This window comes from Balaenoptera physalus (assembly GCF_965194825.1).
Source record: "Balaenoptera physalus genome assembly, chromosome: 13".
In the NCBI taxonomy this organism is placed as follows: Eukaryota; Metazoa; Chordata; class Mammalia; order Artiodactyla; family Balaenopteridae; genus Balaenoptera; species Balaenoptera physalus.
The window spans coordinates 91938321-91955378 of NC_138892.1; the positions used below are offsets into that span (position 1 = coordinate 91938321).

The 17058-nt window shown below is 35.3% G+C and overlaps 3 long non-coding RNA genes across 3 annotated transcripts in view; 2 read left to right on the top strand and 1 right to left on the bottom strand.

The window, feature by feature from the left end:
• LOC309641248 overlaps positions 1 to 11041 on the top strand; it is a 30207-nt gene extending 19166 nt beyond the window's left edge. The window contains exon 2 of the long non-coding RNA XR_014252578.1: positions 2774 to 11041. This is a non-coding gene — a long non-coding RNA (uncharacterized lncRNA). The remainder of the gene's footprint in view (positions 1 to 2773) is intronic.
• The window catches only part of LOC309641249, a 314747-nt gene that overhangs the window by 119593 nt on the left and 178096 nt on the right, over positions 1 to 17058 (bottom strand). The gene's annotated exons all lie outside the window — the stretch shown is intronic.
• The window catches only part of LOC309641246, a 265172-nt gene that overhangs the window by 110533 nt on the left and 137581 nt on the right, over positions 1 to 17058 (top strand). The window lies entirely within an intron of this gene.

Consider the following 17058-nt stretch of genomic DNA (forward strand, 5'->3'; position numbering starts at 1 on the left):
AAAGTTTATATTCTGATTAAGCGATGCTCGTCTTGGAGAGTTGCACCTATAAAAAAAATCAAAGTATACTTGTGGAAAAGCTCCAGGCCTCCAAAAGGAACATTAGCACACGCTGCTGGCTACAAGAAGTACTCCCAGTCAGGCCTGCCTGCCCCACGCCTCTGTGCTTTATCTTCAGCTTGGCTCCCGTCAGCTCGTAACCCCAGACTGAGCCGTGGACTTTGGCTCTCCCACTGGTATCTCTGCGCTACCCCAGTGTCTGGCCCCAGTCACGTCCCTGATTCTGTTTCAACTGCATGGGCTGTGCTTTGGAATGTTGTCCATGTTTTCTTAGCATTTCCACCCCTGTTTTGTTCCTGGCTTGACTTTGTACCTTCATCTCAGCGCCAATATCTTGCACAAGTCCATTCTGCTATGTTACCAATACAGGAACTGTTTTCTCAGCCCCAGCAGATTAGACTCTACAAATTAGTGAAAGAGCCAGATATAACAGGAACACTGAGAGCAGTGAGAAATGATGGTTAGCCACCTGACAGCAGTGATAGGCTATAATAATAGCGTGCTATTGGTTGAGAACTTGCTGCTCGCCAGTCAGTGTGGCAGACACTTAGCTACATTGTCTCTTTTCATTCTCTTCAGTGTAGGCAATACTACACCCATTTTACAGATGAAGAAAGTGAGACCACACTGCTAGTGTGTGTCAGAGCTAGAACTGAATACATCTCTCTAACTCTGCAAACCACATGCTTTTGACCACAAAAGGCTACGTGCTCAGCAAAAGAGGGCATAGAAAAGAAAAATTTAAGTGTCATGAACTCAAAGAGCATTGTAGTCTTGGGGCACTGAATGCAGATACAAACGGTGACTATTTGTACCTATCTTCAGTGTCTCAAGAGTACAATATTACTTTGGGATTGGCAGATACAAACTACTGTATATAAAATAGATAAACAACAAGGTCCTACTGTAGAGCACAGGGAACTATATTCAATACCCTGTAATAAACCATAATGGAAAAGAATATATATATGTATTATATATATGTATAACTAATCACTTTGCTGTACAGCAGAAATTAACACAACACTGTAAATCAACTATACTTCAATAAAAAAAAGAAAAAAGAGTATAAATTACAATGTATATATTGTAATATATATTGTTGTAGTATTGTGGTCTTGAGCCCAGATGGTCCCACTCTATTATGATGCAGGTCAACTCGACATTTAATTTTAGAAGGTAGAATCACCATGAAGACTTAAATTATTCAGAGAGACAATATACTGATGTGATTAAACAAGTTTGGGGGTAAGGTGGTCAGAGGACCAGTTTCAATCCTGGCTTCACTCCTTCCTAGTTATGAAAACTTGACCAAGTTCCTCAGGCTTGGTCTTCTTCAAACCTCAGGCTCTTTGGTAAAACGATGGTGATAGTACCTACCTCATAAATTGGGAGTGGGGATTAAATGACAGCACAAGTGGTGTGCTTAACTCAGTGACAGACAAATCACCATCACCGAAAAATGTGAGCCTAAAACAGCAGCAGCAAATATGCAGTATGTTTTAGATTTTTGTCCAAAACATTAAAAAGAGAAAAAGGAAAAGTTGTTTTTAAAAAAGAATCCACCCCTTAGCTAACTGGAAGAGTCAGTTATTCTGAAGAGTTTATATCCTAAGGTCCCGGCCTGCAAAGCTGTATACAGTCGACCCTTGAATAACACAGGCATCAGGGGCTCCCACCCACTGCCAAGTTGAAAATCCACTTATAAATTATAGTCTACTCTCAGTATACGTGGTTCCTCTGTATCTCAGGTTTCACATCTGGGGATTCAAACAACCTCATATCATTGTAACACTGTAGTATTTACTATTGGAAAAGATCCGCCTATAAACGGGCCTGCTCAGTTTAAACCTCTGTTGTTCAAGGGTCAATTGTATATGTATATATTTATATACACACACACAGAGCTATTTCAAACTCTAACCTCTCTTCAACTAACTTAAGATCCTGAAGAATTCTTATAGTCCTAAGACTGGTCTTTCTAGAATCTGAGGAATTGTAGTCTAAAGGGTGGGCACCTCAGCCCTTGTGTCAGTACTAGACCTCTGTATATATACTCTGTATAATCTCTCTCTATATATCTATATTGATATCAGTACAGGTATAAACATCCAAGATCAATATATACTATACCTATAACCTATTTCCTGCAGATTTGCTCCTCATGTCCTAGTTTAGCAGATACAATCACACAAGGGAAAAATCTACTAGAGCCCAAAGTATGATCCAGAAAGGAATTATTCTTAGAATATAACAATTAAGATGTAATCCACCTCCACCTTCAGGGGTTGTCATTTTTAAGTGATGAACGCCAAAGAGTTAAAAGTGGTGAGAAAAAAAAAAAAAGTTGTATCTGGAACATTCTCCTGTGTGCAGCATTTTGGGAGTCAGCCTGTGTGCTCTCTGCATCTGGATTTGCTTGGAAGAGACTGCAAGAATCTGAGAGGGTAGCTGTGGTGGGTAGCACCATCAGTGGGCCTGGAGAGCAAAGTTTTGGATTGAAATCCTAGTTCCTCCACATCCTGGCCAAGCCTCTTAAAATTGCAGAACTTCAGTTTCCTCATCTGTAACATGTGAATAATGCCACCTACATCAGCGGATTGTTGCTATAGTAAGGGTTTTGTGTACAAATGCTTCTAAGACAATGTTTGGTGCATGGAAGGCACTTAATGACTTGACTGAGAAAGGTTCACCTCTGCCTTTGCTCTTCTAGAAAGAGTCAGTTGAAGCAGAATGAGACTGCTCTTGGAGGATTTGCCTAGTAGTTTTGATGAGGAGTCAGAGAAATCTTCCTGAGAAGTTGACAAGTTCTCAACATCAAAAGAGATAAATACCGTTTCAACATCTGGAAACTTACAGATTCAAGCCTTATAACACCTTCCTCTAGTTTAACCAATTGCTGAGTGAATTAACAAAGTACATATTAAGGTCATAGAAAATCTTTAAAAGTGTGTGTAGGAATGAATATATTTAATACCACCGGACTGTACACTTCAAATGGTTAAGATGGTCAATTTCATGTGATGTACAATTTACTACAATAAAAACATGGGAGGTAAAAGTGTGTGTAGGAATGAGGGCAGAATATGAGAGGGGTTACTCTTATTATACACCCAAGAAAAAAGGTTTTTTTCTTGTATTTTTGTTTTTCTTGTTTTCTCCTGTTTAAGAAATTTAAATTTAAAGGCTTCAAAAACAAAAGACTAAGAGTATTTATTATGAACTTTTTGATTTGCACAATATCACATGGGAAGGGTGGAGAGGGTCAGAGTACAAACTGATAATTCTATACATGGGTGAATTCTAAAACACCTGCCTAGAATATCACGGGACTAAGACTTTTACCACAGAGTAGAACAATGAAGTTAATTTACCTAATGGCATTATGCCAACCTGGCTCAACTAGTTTTTTTGAATGCCCAAATGCTCCCTTTTAGGTGTTTTCATTAGTTGTACAGCTATTACATGAAATTATGTAAGATTCCTTGAAAGCATATCTGGTGCTTTAGTGACCTCCCATCAGTGATTTTTAAAGTATGTTTGCATCCAATACAATTACAAAGGTCAGCTCCTTCAATAATAAGTTAAAATATAGAAAAAATTATATTTTAATGTAACTTTTTGCTTTTGTATATTACTATACAGCTGTTGCTTATATAGGTTTTTGTGTATAATTCTCTATTGTGTCTTTTTAATTTGATATACCATTGTAATTTTTGATGCTATTTATAAAAGCTTCATAATTATCACTCTGAACAGTTACATAAGTTTTCTTTGTTGATGTATGGGATTTGCAAAACTATTCTCTTATAGCTGGATATTTGGGTGGTTTCCAATTTTTGGCTGCTATTTTAAAATGCTATAATAAATATATTCTTTTATATTTTTTATCTTTTAAAATTCTTTTGTATCATTTCCAGAGAACAAATTCTGTTAATCAAAATATTTGTCTATGTTTTACATATTGCGAAACTGTCTTCCAAAATGATCATAGCAGTTATATTCTGCCACAAAATATTAGAGTTGCTAACTGTTTTCATTATTTTGTTGACTTTAAGGATGAATAAATAACACTTTGTTCTTCTAATTTGCTTATATTTGTTTACTAAATATATTGAGTTAAAAACCAACTTAGGGTATAAATTGTAAGAGACTAAAAGCAAACACACTCTCATAATAATTGATGAGCAAGAAGTGTGTGAATCATCTTTTCTTTACATATTCTTCCCAGGTTTAAAGATCTTTGTTTACCTCCCAGTCTTTAGCTTTTTGAAACTCTATTTTGTAACGTTCATGGAGTACTTGCGTACATAATATGAACTTGGGTATATTACCATTGACAGTTACAAAATTCATTAGACATAATGAAAAATAGACATTTGTAAAATATTTATTTAAAACTGAATACCGATTTAAAATTATATGTAAGACACTGATTCTTAAACAGTTTTTCATCATGAAAGAGTTTGGGAATCTTGTGAAAGCTGTATATCTTTTTTTCCTACAAAATTTGACCTAAACTGTAGGAGATTTGACAGTCCCCATGAAGAGCATCTAAGAACTCAACCTAAAAGCCTCTTATGCCCCAAATCCGGTCCCTTCTACCTTAATAGCAGAACTTTCTATTTTAACTGGGCACATGGCTGCCCCGAATAAAGACTACATTTTGCAGCTTCCTCTTGCACATGGGGTAGCATATGATTTAATACTGGCTAATGGAATGTAAGCAAAGTCTGATGGGCATCTTCTGTAATGTAAGTGGGCGTGGCCTTCTTCCCTCCTTCTTCCTTTCTGTTGCCTGCATGCCCCGAGTTATGGAGTTCAAGCAGACCAATAACAAAAAAGACAGCCACATAAGATTTCTGGGTTCTGGGGAAACCACATTAGAGGCCCTGCCATTTGAAGCTGGATCTGGGAGTGAGGTAGGAGGTAGGGTGGCCATTGTAAACTGCCATGTGAATCAGTGACAGTTATTTGCTATTCTCCACTGATTACGTAAAATATATTCTTCCTACAACATTTTCTCAAGGGAAAGAGGATAGGAGCTTTAATTCTTCAACAGAGTTTTATGTCTTTCTTATTTTTGTTAAATATGAGTTTTCTGACGCCCAAGAATGTAGCTTTTATGACAGAAAATTTATTCAGAGGTTTACTTTCGTTTTGAACACTACTGCTTAATTAAAGTTATGAATACATGTCTACCTTAAGCTTTAAGTATAGCTTACAAGACATCCTATGAAAATTTTAGCACATTTTAACAATTATAGGGGAGATTTAAACAATATTTGGTCTCAAAAACTTAATTAGTTAAACATGTTCAAATCTGCATCTATAAATTAATGTTTTCAGTTTCTTTTTTAAGTACTTCATTTGCCTGACTAGTGAATCTTCTCAGGTGCTTAAGTAGTTTTTATCAAGCTAATGACAAAACATTAAAATATGGTGTATTATATACTAATTAGAGTTTTAAAAATATTTTAATACTGTTTATACACATAATAAAAATTTTAAATGAGAATTCCAAGGCTGATCTACTACTTCAAAGTCCAAATTATCTTAAATCTCTGTAAATATGAACAGATTTCTTAACACAAACATATTAACACTGCAGGTTTAATTCTGTTAAATATTTCTAAATTGAATTCTAAATTTCTTAGAATTGAAAGATATTAACTCAAGGAAAGAAGTATCATGCCATCCCAAACAATTCAAGATGTGTTTGTAGAGGGCAGGGGTGCTGTCGCATCAGCCAAATGAAAATGCATAATAACCAGAGATTTGGGCCAGAACAGTGACTAGAGTCTCCTTGGAACAAAGTGAGCTCTAATGATAGTCTGTGACAGAGATTTCAGTCCTCCTGGTTTCACTGGTGCCCTGGGAAATCTGCTGCCTTAGGTCGCTTTAGGAACCTTGTCACCTCCTTGAATGGATTTTGCATTTCTTTGGTCCTTAGGATAAGTAATTGTCTTCCCCATTTAACTCTGAAGACTTTGATTTTAATGGACTTCTGTACTCTTTTCACATATCTGTTTTCCTTTAGGTCCAACAGCTTTCACAGATTTTTAAATGACATACAATTAATCTATCTTATAGGGTTATTATAAGGATTAAATGAGTCAATACATGTAAAGTCTTTGCATCAGTGCCTGATACAGAGGAAGCTCTTTATAATCTCATATACTTTATCTGATTAATCAGTCACAATTTCCAGTGTCATTCTCCTGCCAACATTTTTGTCCCACAGTGGTCATAGGTGTGGTTCCTATAGTAGTTCCAAATGCTAAATCCCTGGCAGCAGCATTAGAACAAATCAGCCTTAGTCACTTGCTTTAATAGTTTGTGTTTCATCTTCCTGAAATTGGATCAAAGCCTGTACATATGGTTAAACTAGGTGATCCCAAGTTTTCTTATCAAACTTGAAGCTCTTCTCCCTTTCCTCTTTCCACACATGCCACCACTAAAGAGAAGAAAAAAGGTATTATCTTTTCAAGGGTCAGAAAAGCACTTAATGGACACAGTTTGTTAGCGGGTGAAATTCTAAAGAGAAAAGAAAAAAAAATAGATAGGAACAAATTCTCTTTGGCTCTCTTGGTTGTCCTTTGCTTCCCATTGCAGTACTTTTTTTTCTTTCCTGGGTTACCTCCAGCTAATCCTTATAAAGCTTAAAAGTAAGGTACTGCAACAGAAAAGAGAAAATATAGACTGGGAGGAAGGAGGTTTCAACTGCTTTACTACCATGGTTTCCAAAAGCCACTGCCCAGCAGAATCAGCTAGAGAGCTTTTTAAAAGTATAGATTCCCAAGCCCTTCTTCCTTCTACTGAATTGAAATCTTCTAGGCTCTCTGTGGCAGTGTCTAGGGGGCTGTTACCTAGCCAGTTGGGTACTGGATCACAACTTTAGTCTAACCACCAAGGCAGGAGACCGGACAGAATTTGGTACCAACTTAGTAACACGAGTATTTCTTTGGGCTCATCATCTTACGTGCAAATACAATTTGAGTACGCCACAGTCATGGTGTACTTAAATTGTATTTGAGGGTTATTATGAGGATTAAATGAGTTGATCTGAACTTGTAGATTTAAGTTTCAGGTGTATCAATCTCCTTTTCTGAGATTAAATGAAGAAAATGGAGACAGAACTTAGTATTGGTGAAATTTGCTTTTTGGAAACTGAAAATTATAGTCAAATGTGCAGATTTAATCTTACCAATAAGAATATTACAGTATCTACCATTTACTATGTGAATTCTATGTGTTGTGCACTGTGCAAAATTCTGTTCACGGTTTATCTTATATAATCTTCATAACCACCTCTTAAAGTAGATAATTACACCCATTTTACAGGCAAAAATTAAAAATTTTAGAAAGATACAATAACACAGCTCAGGAGAATACTCAAGTTCATTTGCTAGCAAAGACAGTGATGTTAATTACTTTGTCAAACTGCCCCCTTTTATTTATTCTGGATGATGTAAATTATCAAGGTATCCAGATATTTTAAAATAATTGACTCTTCTATTCAGATATTTCATCTATCACAACCACAAAATATGTATTGATATACATACATAGTAGAGTGTAGTTCATTAAAGGTGTCATAATTATATTACATTTAAAGCACTAATAAATTTTTACTTTCATATAAGTTTATTTTCAAATTTAATAGAAAGGCAGCAAGCAGAAATAGTGACAGAATTAGAATTTAAACAGTCTATATTTCTCTAATTCAAAGAATTCCTAGACATCAATAAGAAAAAAAAAAGTAACCCAGTAGAACACTGGACAAAGTACATAAACAGACCAATCACAGAAGGGAAAAAAAAAAAAAATTGACCATATATATGTTAAAGATGATCAATTTTATTTACCGAATATAATTTAAATGTTCATCATAATAAAATGTTTAAACCCATGCTCTGGAACACTATACAATCCTTCAAATGAATGAGATAGATAGATATCAAAGTCATGAACGTCTGGAAGAATATTTGCCAAACTGGTTTCCTCTAGAAGGAGGTTGGGTCTGAGAATCTGCCATCATGGGCAAGAGGGTGGAGAAAGTAATGTGCATGCTTGTCAAAGGATGTGCATTTTCTTTTTACTGCATATACTTCTGTAATGCTTGGCTTTTTAATAACTAAATGGTATTGATCTTGAATTTTTAAAAATTGAATAGTAAAAAATTTATTTGACTAAGATGAAAATAAGGAGTTAAACACTGGATTGAATTCCCACAAAAAACCACAAAAGAAATAGAATAATTTTAGAAACATTTATAGTATTATCCATACTAATTATTTTGGAATCTTCCTTTAACAGTAAACCCACACATTTGCATATTCACATTTATAAAATTGGGTTGGCCAAAAGGTTCGTTCGGTTTTTCCATAACATCTTAACCAAAAAAATGAACGAATCTTTTGGGTAACCCAATACTATAACAATATCATATATATTTTTATATCATTTTACAGTTCACAAAATGCTCTTACATAGCATAGTGGGTTGAATGATGGCCCCCCAAATGATATGTCCATGTCCTAATTCCCGGAACCTGTGAATGTTATCTTATGTGGAGGAAGATTCTTTGCAGGTACAATTAAATTAAGGATCTTTAGATGAGGATATCATCCTGTAAAATCCAGACGGTTGCTAAATCCAATGACAAATGTCCTTATAGGAGAAAGGTAGAGAGAGATCTGAGACGAAAAGAAGAGGCAATGTGACCACAGAGGCAAAGATTGGAGTGAGGCAACCACAAATCAAGGAATACCGACAGCCATCAGAAGCTACAACAGGCAAAGAATGGATGCTCCCCTAGAGCCCTCCAAAGGGCATGCAGCCCTGCTGGCAGCTTGATTTAAGACTTCCCATCTGCGGAATTGTAAGAGAAAAAATTTTTGTTCTTTTAAACCACCCAGTTGGCAGTAATTTGTTACAGCGGCCACAGGAAACTAATATACACAGTTTATGTCTCATTTTGGTTTTGTTTTTTGTAGCAACACTTTGAAGCACCTAGAGTCAAATGTTATTTTCCAATCCTTCTCAAACCTTTCCAAAAATAGGATGAAACAATTCCCAACTCATGCTATGAGGCCAGTATCATCCCAATACCAAAACCACACAAAGACATTATAAGAAAAGAAAACTACAGACCAATGTCACATACAAAAATCCTCAACAAAAACTAGGAAACCAAATCCAGCAGCATATAAAAAGGATTATAACACATGACCCAGTGGTATTTATCCCAGGAATACAAGATTGTTTCAACATATGAAAATCAATCACTGTAATACATCATATTAATAGAATAAAAGAAAAAAAACCTGATTGTCTCAATAAACACAAAAAAACACTGGACAAAATCCCACACCCTTGATATAATATAGTATGATATAATACATAATACAATATGATATAAGCAGTCAACAAACTAGGAATACAAAGGAACTTCCTCAACCTGATAAAGGGAGTCTATGAAAAACCTACATCTAACATTACATGTATGATGAAAACCTGAAACCTTTCCACCCTAAGATCAAGAAGGGATGTCTTCTTTCACCATTTCTATTCAACATTGTGCTAGAGGTTCTAGCCAGGGCAATGAAATTGATGACATACAAATTGGAATAAAAGAAGTGAAAGTATCTCTATTTACAAATGACATCCACTTGTATCAATAAATCCTAAGGACTCCACACACACAAAAATGTTAGTGATAATGAAACAGGTTCACTGAGTTTGCAGGTTATAGATCAATATATAAAAATTACTGTATTCAATATCTTGTAATAACCTATAATTGAAAAGAATCTGAAAAAGAATATATATATACACACATATATATAACTGAATCATTTTGCTGTACACCTGAAACTAACACAACATTGTAAATCAACTATACTTCAATTTAAAAAAAATACTTGCATTTCTATATACTGCTATGAATTATCCAAAAATGAAATTAATAAAACAATTCCACTTACAATAGCCTCAAAAATAATAAAATACCCAGGAAGAAATTTAACTAATGCAGTATAAGATTTATACATTAAAAACTACAAAACGTTGTTGAAAAATATTATAGAAATCCTGAATGAAAAGAAAGACATTCCTGTGTATGGATTGGAAGACAATATTGTTAAGATGGCAATACTTTCCAAATTTATCTATAGATTCAATGCAATCCTTATCAAAATTCTGCTCTTTTTGCAGAAATTGTCAAACTGATCCTAAAATTTATAAGGAAATGCAAGGGTCCCAGAATAGCCATAATAATCTTTTTTTTTTTTTTGGCCACACTGCACCGCTTGCGGGATCTTACTTCCCCAACCAGGGATCGAACCCGGGACCCCTGCAGTGGAAGCGCGGAGTCCCAACCACTGGACCACCAGGGAATTCCCCAAAATAATCTTGAGAAAGAAGAACAAAGTTGGAGAATTTACACTTTAAAATGCAAAACTTACTACAAAGCAACAGTAATCAAGACAGTGTGGTACTGGCATAAGGATAGACATATAGATCGACGGAACAGAGAGTCCAGAAATAAACCTTAACATCTCTGGTCAACAGATTTTCAATAAGGGTGCCAATACAATTCAATGGAGAAAGTATAGTTTTTTTAACAAATGGTGCTGAGACAGTGGATAACCACAGGCAAAAAATAAATAAATAAATGAATTTGGACCTCCTCCCTCACACTATATACAAAAATTAGCTCAGAATGGATCAAAAACTTAAATGTGAGAGATAAAACGTTTAGAAGAAAGCATAGCAGAAACACTTTATGATATTGAATTAGGCAGTGATTTCTCAGATATGACACCTAAAGCACAAAGAAAACATACATAAATCAGACTTCACAAAAATTTAAAACTTTTATGCAACAAAACACTATTGAGAAAGTGAAAAGACAACCTATAGAATGGGAGAAATCACAGCAAATCTTAATAAGGGTCTAATACCCAGAATACATAAATACACATACAACTCAAAATAAAAAGACAAATACCCCAATTTTAAAATGAGCAAAAGATTTAAATAGTTATTTCTTTTAAGACATACAGGGGCTTCCCGGGTGGCGCAGTGGTTGAGAATCTGCCTGCCAATGCAGGGGACACGGATTCGAGCCCTGGTCTGGGAGGATCCCGCATGCGGCGGAGCAACTCAGCCCGTGAGCCACAACTACTGAGCCTGTGCGTCTGGAGCCTGTGCTCTGCAACAAGAGAGGCCGCGACAGTGAGAGGCCCGCGCACGGCGATGAAGAGTGGCCCCCGCTTGCCACAAGTAGAGAAAGCCTTCGCACAGAGGCAAAGACCCAACACGGCCAAAAATAAATAAATTAATTAATTAAAAAAAAAAAAAAGAAGACATGCAAATGGCTAATAAGCACATGAAAAGATGCTGAACATCATTAAGTGATTAGAGAAATGCATCGTTAAGTGATTAGAAAATACAAGACACCACTTAATACTCGGATGGCAATAATAATAAAAATAATAGAAAATAAGTATTGGTGAAGATGTGAAGAAATTCATACATTGCTGATGAGAATGTAAATTAGTACAATCATTTTGGAAAAAAATTTGACAGCTTCTTAAATACTTAAACATAAAGCTACCATTCCTACTGTATACCCAAGAGAATTTAAAACATATTTTCTCGCAAAAACTTCTTGCACATGAATATTTATAACAGCATTATTCCCAATAGCCAAACAGTGGGAACAAGCCAAATGTCAATCAACTGATGAATATATAAACAAAACATGGTGTATTCATACAACAGAATATTATCCAAAGGAATGAAGTACTGATACATGCTACAGCATGGATGAACTTTGAAACATTATGCTCAGTGAAAGAAACCAGACACAAAAGGTCACATATTGTATGATTCTATTTAAATGAAATGTTCAGAATAGGTAAATCCATAGAGGCAGAAAGTAGACTAATGATTGCCACAGTCTAGGGGGAAGGGGAGAGGCTGTTAACAGGTAAGGGGTTTCTTTCTAGGGTGATGAAAATGTTTTGGAACTAGACCATAGTGATGGCTGTACAACCTTGTGAATGTACTAAAACCACTGAAATGTACATTTTATGATATGTGAATTATATCTCAATAAATAATTTCAATAAATAAAACAAAAATAAAAGCTAAATCTTCTAGTTACTATGGCTGCATTAAAAAACAAAAAACAAAAAACAATTATGCACCAAAATGTGGTGGCCAAAAAATGACCATTTAATATAGGCATGGAATTCAAACAGACTAGAGCAAGATGGCCTTTCTCTGCTCTATGATGTCTGGAGCCTCAGTTGGAAGGCTTGAAAGAGCTAAAATCATCTCTAGACACCTTTACTCATATGTCTGATAGTGGATGGTTGGCTGTGGGCTGAGCCTCAGTTAGGAGTGTTGACTAGAACACTTTCTTATGGCCTGCCCACATGGCCTGGGCTTTCTCACAGCAGGGTGGTTAGGTTCCAAGGACAAGTGTCTCAACAGAAGGAGAAGAGAGTCAGGTGGGAGCTGTTTCACCTTTTATGACCTAGCCTCCCAGAGGTCACCTGGTCACTTCCAGCACTGCTATCCCTTAGAAACAATTCACTAAGTCTAGCTGGTATTCACTGGTGGGAATACAGAACTCTCACTGGAGGAATGACAATGTCAGATTGTAAGAAAAACATAGGGAATAGGATATATTAGGGAAGAAAATCTGCCGTACTCTTTAACAACAACATCCCCCTGAAGAAAAAGTATAATCTATTCAAAGTAAATTTTGTAAAATAGAAAACCTGAGATTCTGTGGATAAGTCACTAGACTGCAGCAAAAACAATATAAAACAGTGTCTCATATACACACCACTATATATAAAATAGGTAACAAATAAGGACCTACTGTATAGCACAGGGAACTCTTAATACTCTGTAATGACCTATATGGGAAAAGAATCTAAAAAAGAGTGGATATATGTACAGGTATAACTGATTCACTTTGCTGTACAGCAGAAACTCACACAACATTTTAGATCAACTATACTCCAATACATTTTTTTTAAAATTAAAAAATAAAAAACATACAAATACACAAAAAAGCAAAAACAATGTCTCCCATAACACGACAACGAATGAACAAGCATTGAGAACATGTATATATCCTGAGCACTTTTTTGACTATGCATTACATCTTCAATCAATCACTCCTTCAGTTATTCATTCATTAAACAGAAATGTATTATTGTCAAGTGTTCTTTTAGGCTCTGGGACGCCTGAGTGAGCAAGAAAAAACATATGGCACCTCACCTGAGCAGGAAAGAATAATGACCACGGAGTCACATAAATGTGATCAAAGGGGAACTACAGCGTTGGAAGAGCACAGCTTAGTGTCTGCTCAGACTACCCAGATGTGTAAATAGGCATTGTGTGATGTGTGGTTTTCAGGCATTAATCATAAACAACATGATCCAGAAAGAACATATTAGTTACTGGAGAAAAAAAAAAATCCTCTGCAAATGAAAGAAGATATCAGAGCAAGGCTTAGGCATCTTAAATAATTAACTGGAGAGTAAAACAACAATTCAGTAGAGAAACTTTTCCTTTTCCTCTCAATCTCCCTTTCCAGTCTCCAGTCCCTAAACCACCATCCCCAGAATGAACTTGAGGGAGGAGGCTATAAAATCAAGAATTTAGGTGATTATACAACAAGTTCCAGCAACTTTTTAAATCCTAGGACAACATACATTTGTGGGTCTTTTTAATGACTCACATAACAATTTCAATTTTTTTCACATCACTGTGTCTATGTTCATAGAGTTAAAATTTTTAGTAAATTTGTCACCTTTCACTGTGTTTAATCAAAGTACAGAAAGTTGAGTACAGCAGAAACTAACACAACAGTGTAAATCAACTATACTCCAATAAAAGATTTTTAAAGAAAACTAAAAAATAAAAGAAAAAGAAAATGCAATTTAACTTTAACCAGTCATTTCCAGAAACTTACATATTCTGTAGTCACACTGATGTTAAGCAGGCATTTTCTTTAGAACACACTGAATGGACCCAGGTTTTTTTCCCCCAAGCCCTAATTATTTGAGATAACAGAACATGAAAGTAGTGACGATGTAATTATAGTTTTATGCAGCTGAAATTCAATCCATTTCTCAAGTTACATAAAAGAGACAGGACACTAATTCACCCAGAGAACAGAATCAACAACCTTAAGTTTTCCCACCCAAGATAGTTTGTCCCTGGAAAAGGAGCTTGCGGTCTTGTGAAATGGCAGCTGGGATGGGAAGAAGTGACTCTTGCCATTTTGAACAGAAGAATATAAAACAACTACAACCAAGCAGCTTAGTCAGATCTTGAAAACACAGAATTTAATATTATTTTTAGCGTAGCTAAAATCCTTTTGGGTAAACTAACATTTTCTTTTCAAAAGTAAGCAAAACGGTTTAGGAAAGGTCTTTCTGAAAACTCACCTGCTTAAAAATTAAGCGTAAATGTATTCCCACCGTCTAGAATACAGTCCCACCCTCTCCTGCCCCATCCTCCCTGAACCCTCCATCTCTCCAACCTCACACAAGCTCTTATCATTGTGTATTGTCATTTCATCTATTTCCAGTTCATTTCCAACATTAGACTGTAAGCTTCATGAGGGCAGGAACTGGGTCCTGCTGTCTGTATATACTGGTATCAGGCATTTGGTAGACACCTGAAGAATGTTTGATGAAAGAAAGGGAAGAAAAGGAAGAAAGAGGAATGGGAGGGAAGAAGGAAGGAAGGAGGAAAGAAGGGAGGGAGGGAGGGATGGAGGGAGGGAGGAAAGGAAAGGATGGATGGACTCTGAAGATCGAAGCAAAACTGTCAGTGACACATAATAGGTCCTGAACATTACTTAAAATTTTTCACTTTGATTTGTTTAGATTTGGTACTCTGCCTTTAACACTAACTAGAAAGGAAGTCTCATTTTCTCTCACATTTTTTTTCCCCGAACTACTTGTGTAAGTAACATCTGATTTACAAAGAATGTGTGACACATGTTAAGCCTTGTTGCCATTGATGCTGCTGGGAAATAAGTGTAGGATTCCATTTTGAGATTTTTCTCACAGACTCCTGTCTTCTCTGAATTTCCTCATGATTTGTCATACGGGAAATTAAAGGTCATCAAGATGAGTAAAGCACAAAACTACCAGACATTTTACTACACTCCTTCTCAGAACTCCGGTTAACATGTTTAATTGTACCATCCTTATTAGTCGCCATAAAAAGAGAGGTACCTTGAAAAAGAAATTACTTTTTTTTTAATGGGCTTATATCACCATCACACAATCACAGAGAACTTAACGGTGTTACTGTGAAAGCAGAAGGACACTACCATCAAGGGGATATCTTCGCAATTTGAGCTTATTGTAGTTTTTTAAAAAAGTACTTATACTTCTCAGACTCCACTTTGTTCCTAGAAACTGTATGATACCTTTGTTGATCTCCACTTCTTAAAAATAATATTCTCAACACAAATATTATGGAATGACTTCTAAATAGAATTTATTCACACTGAAAGAAAAGCTTGCATAACTAAATGGCTTCACATGAGGTCAACTGACTATGATAAACCTTGACACAGAAATCTGGAAATAAGGGAAGGCTGTTCTTGATTTTTTATGAATTGGAAATATGGATAAATTATCTAAATTTTTTTTGAGAATTAATCCAAATTGGGACTTCCTCCATAATTTGGGGACGGGAAAAATATTCTCAGATAAGTATGTAAAGATGAGCAAAACCTTTTAAACTTTTGAAGACTTGAAGTCAATAAAGATATTTGAGCTCACTTCTGATGGTAGCTCTCAGACTGGGAAAAACATGCCAGTTCTGGTTACCAGTTTGCTGGTTTCAAAGGACCATAGCAAAACTTATCTGCCTCAAGTGGAAAAGCCAGTCTGATATCAGGAGATTAAAAGACGCTATTGATGATTTTACAGTGTAGAGAGTATCAGGTGTTATTGGTGAAAGTGATTTTCATTGTCTTTATTCCCTGAGGTAGTTCACACAAAGGGAACAACTTTAAAATCTACATAACGATGAGAGAAGTTACATGTAATACCTATAAAATATTTAGATTCTAGAAGAATCTATTCTAGCTAGTAAATGGAAGATTAAAGAGGTTTCAAATTTTTCATCCACAATTTGTGTATGAATCACATAAGGAAAAGACAGCTTATTAAGTTTCCCAAGAACAGTATCATAACATATGTTCTTTTTTAAATAATAAGCCGCTGCTAAACAGAATGTGGATGATGTTATTTGTTCTATTACATGGGTTCCTGTAAATTTGACTTCAAATCTTCGTAGGGAAATCTGACACATCATACTCTCTAAATCTTGTTATTCTGTGAGTTGGGATCCAAAATAGAATTGAGCTCAAATATTTGATATGACTTTTATGGGAATATATCTTATATTTCAAAGAAAGGCAAAACAATATCAGTTATTATAAGATAACAATAATCAAGAAATATACACTTAAAAATATGTCCAGGGAAGTCTGTTCTATTATCAGGGATGTGGATCTAAGATGAAAGAAACCTTCTTAATAAATAAGGGAAAATAGAAGAAACCTAGTGAACTTTCTTTTCTTTTTTTTACTTTTGCAATGTTACTTAATTTTGTATCTCTCTAGAAGTGTTCTGAACTTACTAAGGGAAGAAAATACTAGTTCAAGACCGTATGGTAAGAACTATAGTAAGTGCCCAATAAAGAATTGTAATTACCAGGTACATTAAAGAGAATTCAAGTTATATTATTATCCTATCTGGTAGGATCTTGTAACTAAAACATGTGGATACTAATCTTATAGTCTACATACCTTGGAGATAACTCTATAAAATATACTAGGCAAATGTGATGGTTCAATTCACAGTGGATATGTGGCTAGGGTCTTTATTAAGGACTCTTATTTTGCATTGTCATAGAATTTTAAAATTTTCTTTATTTTTA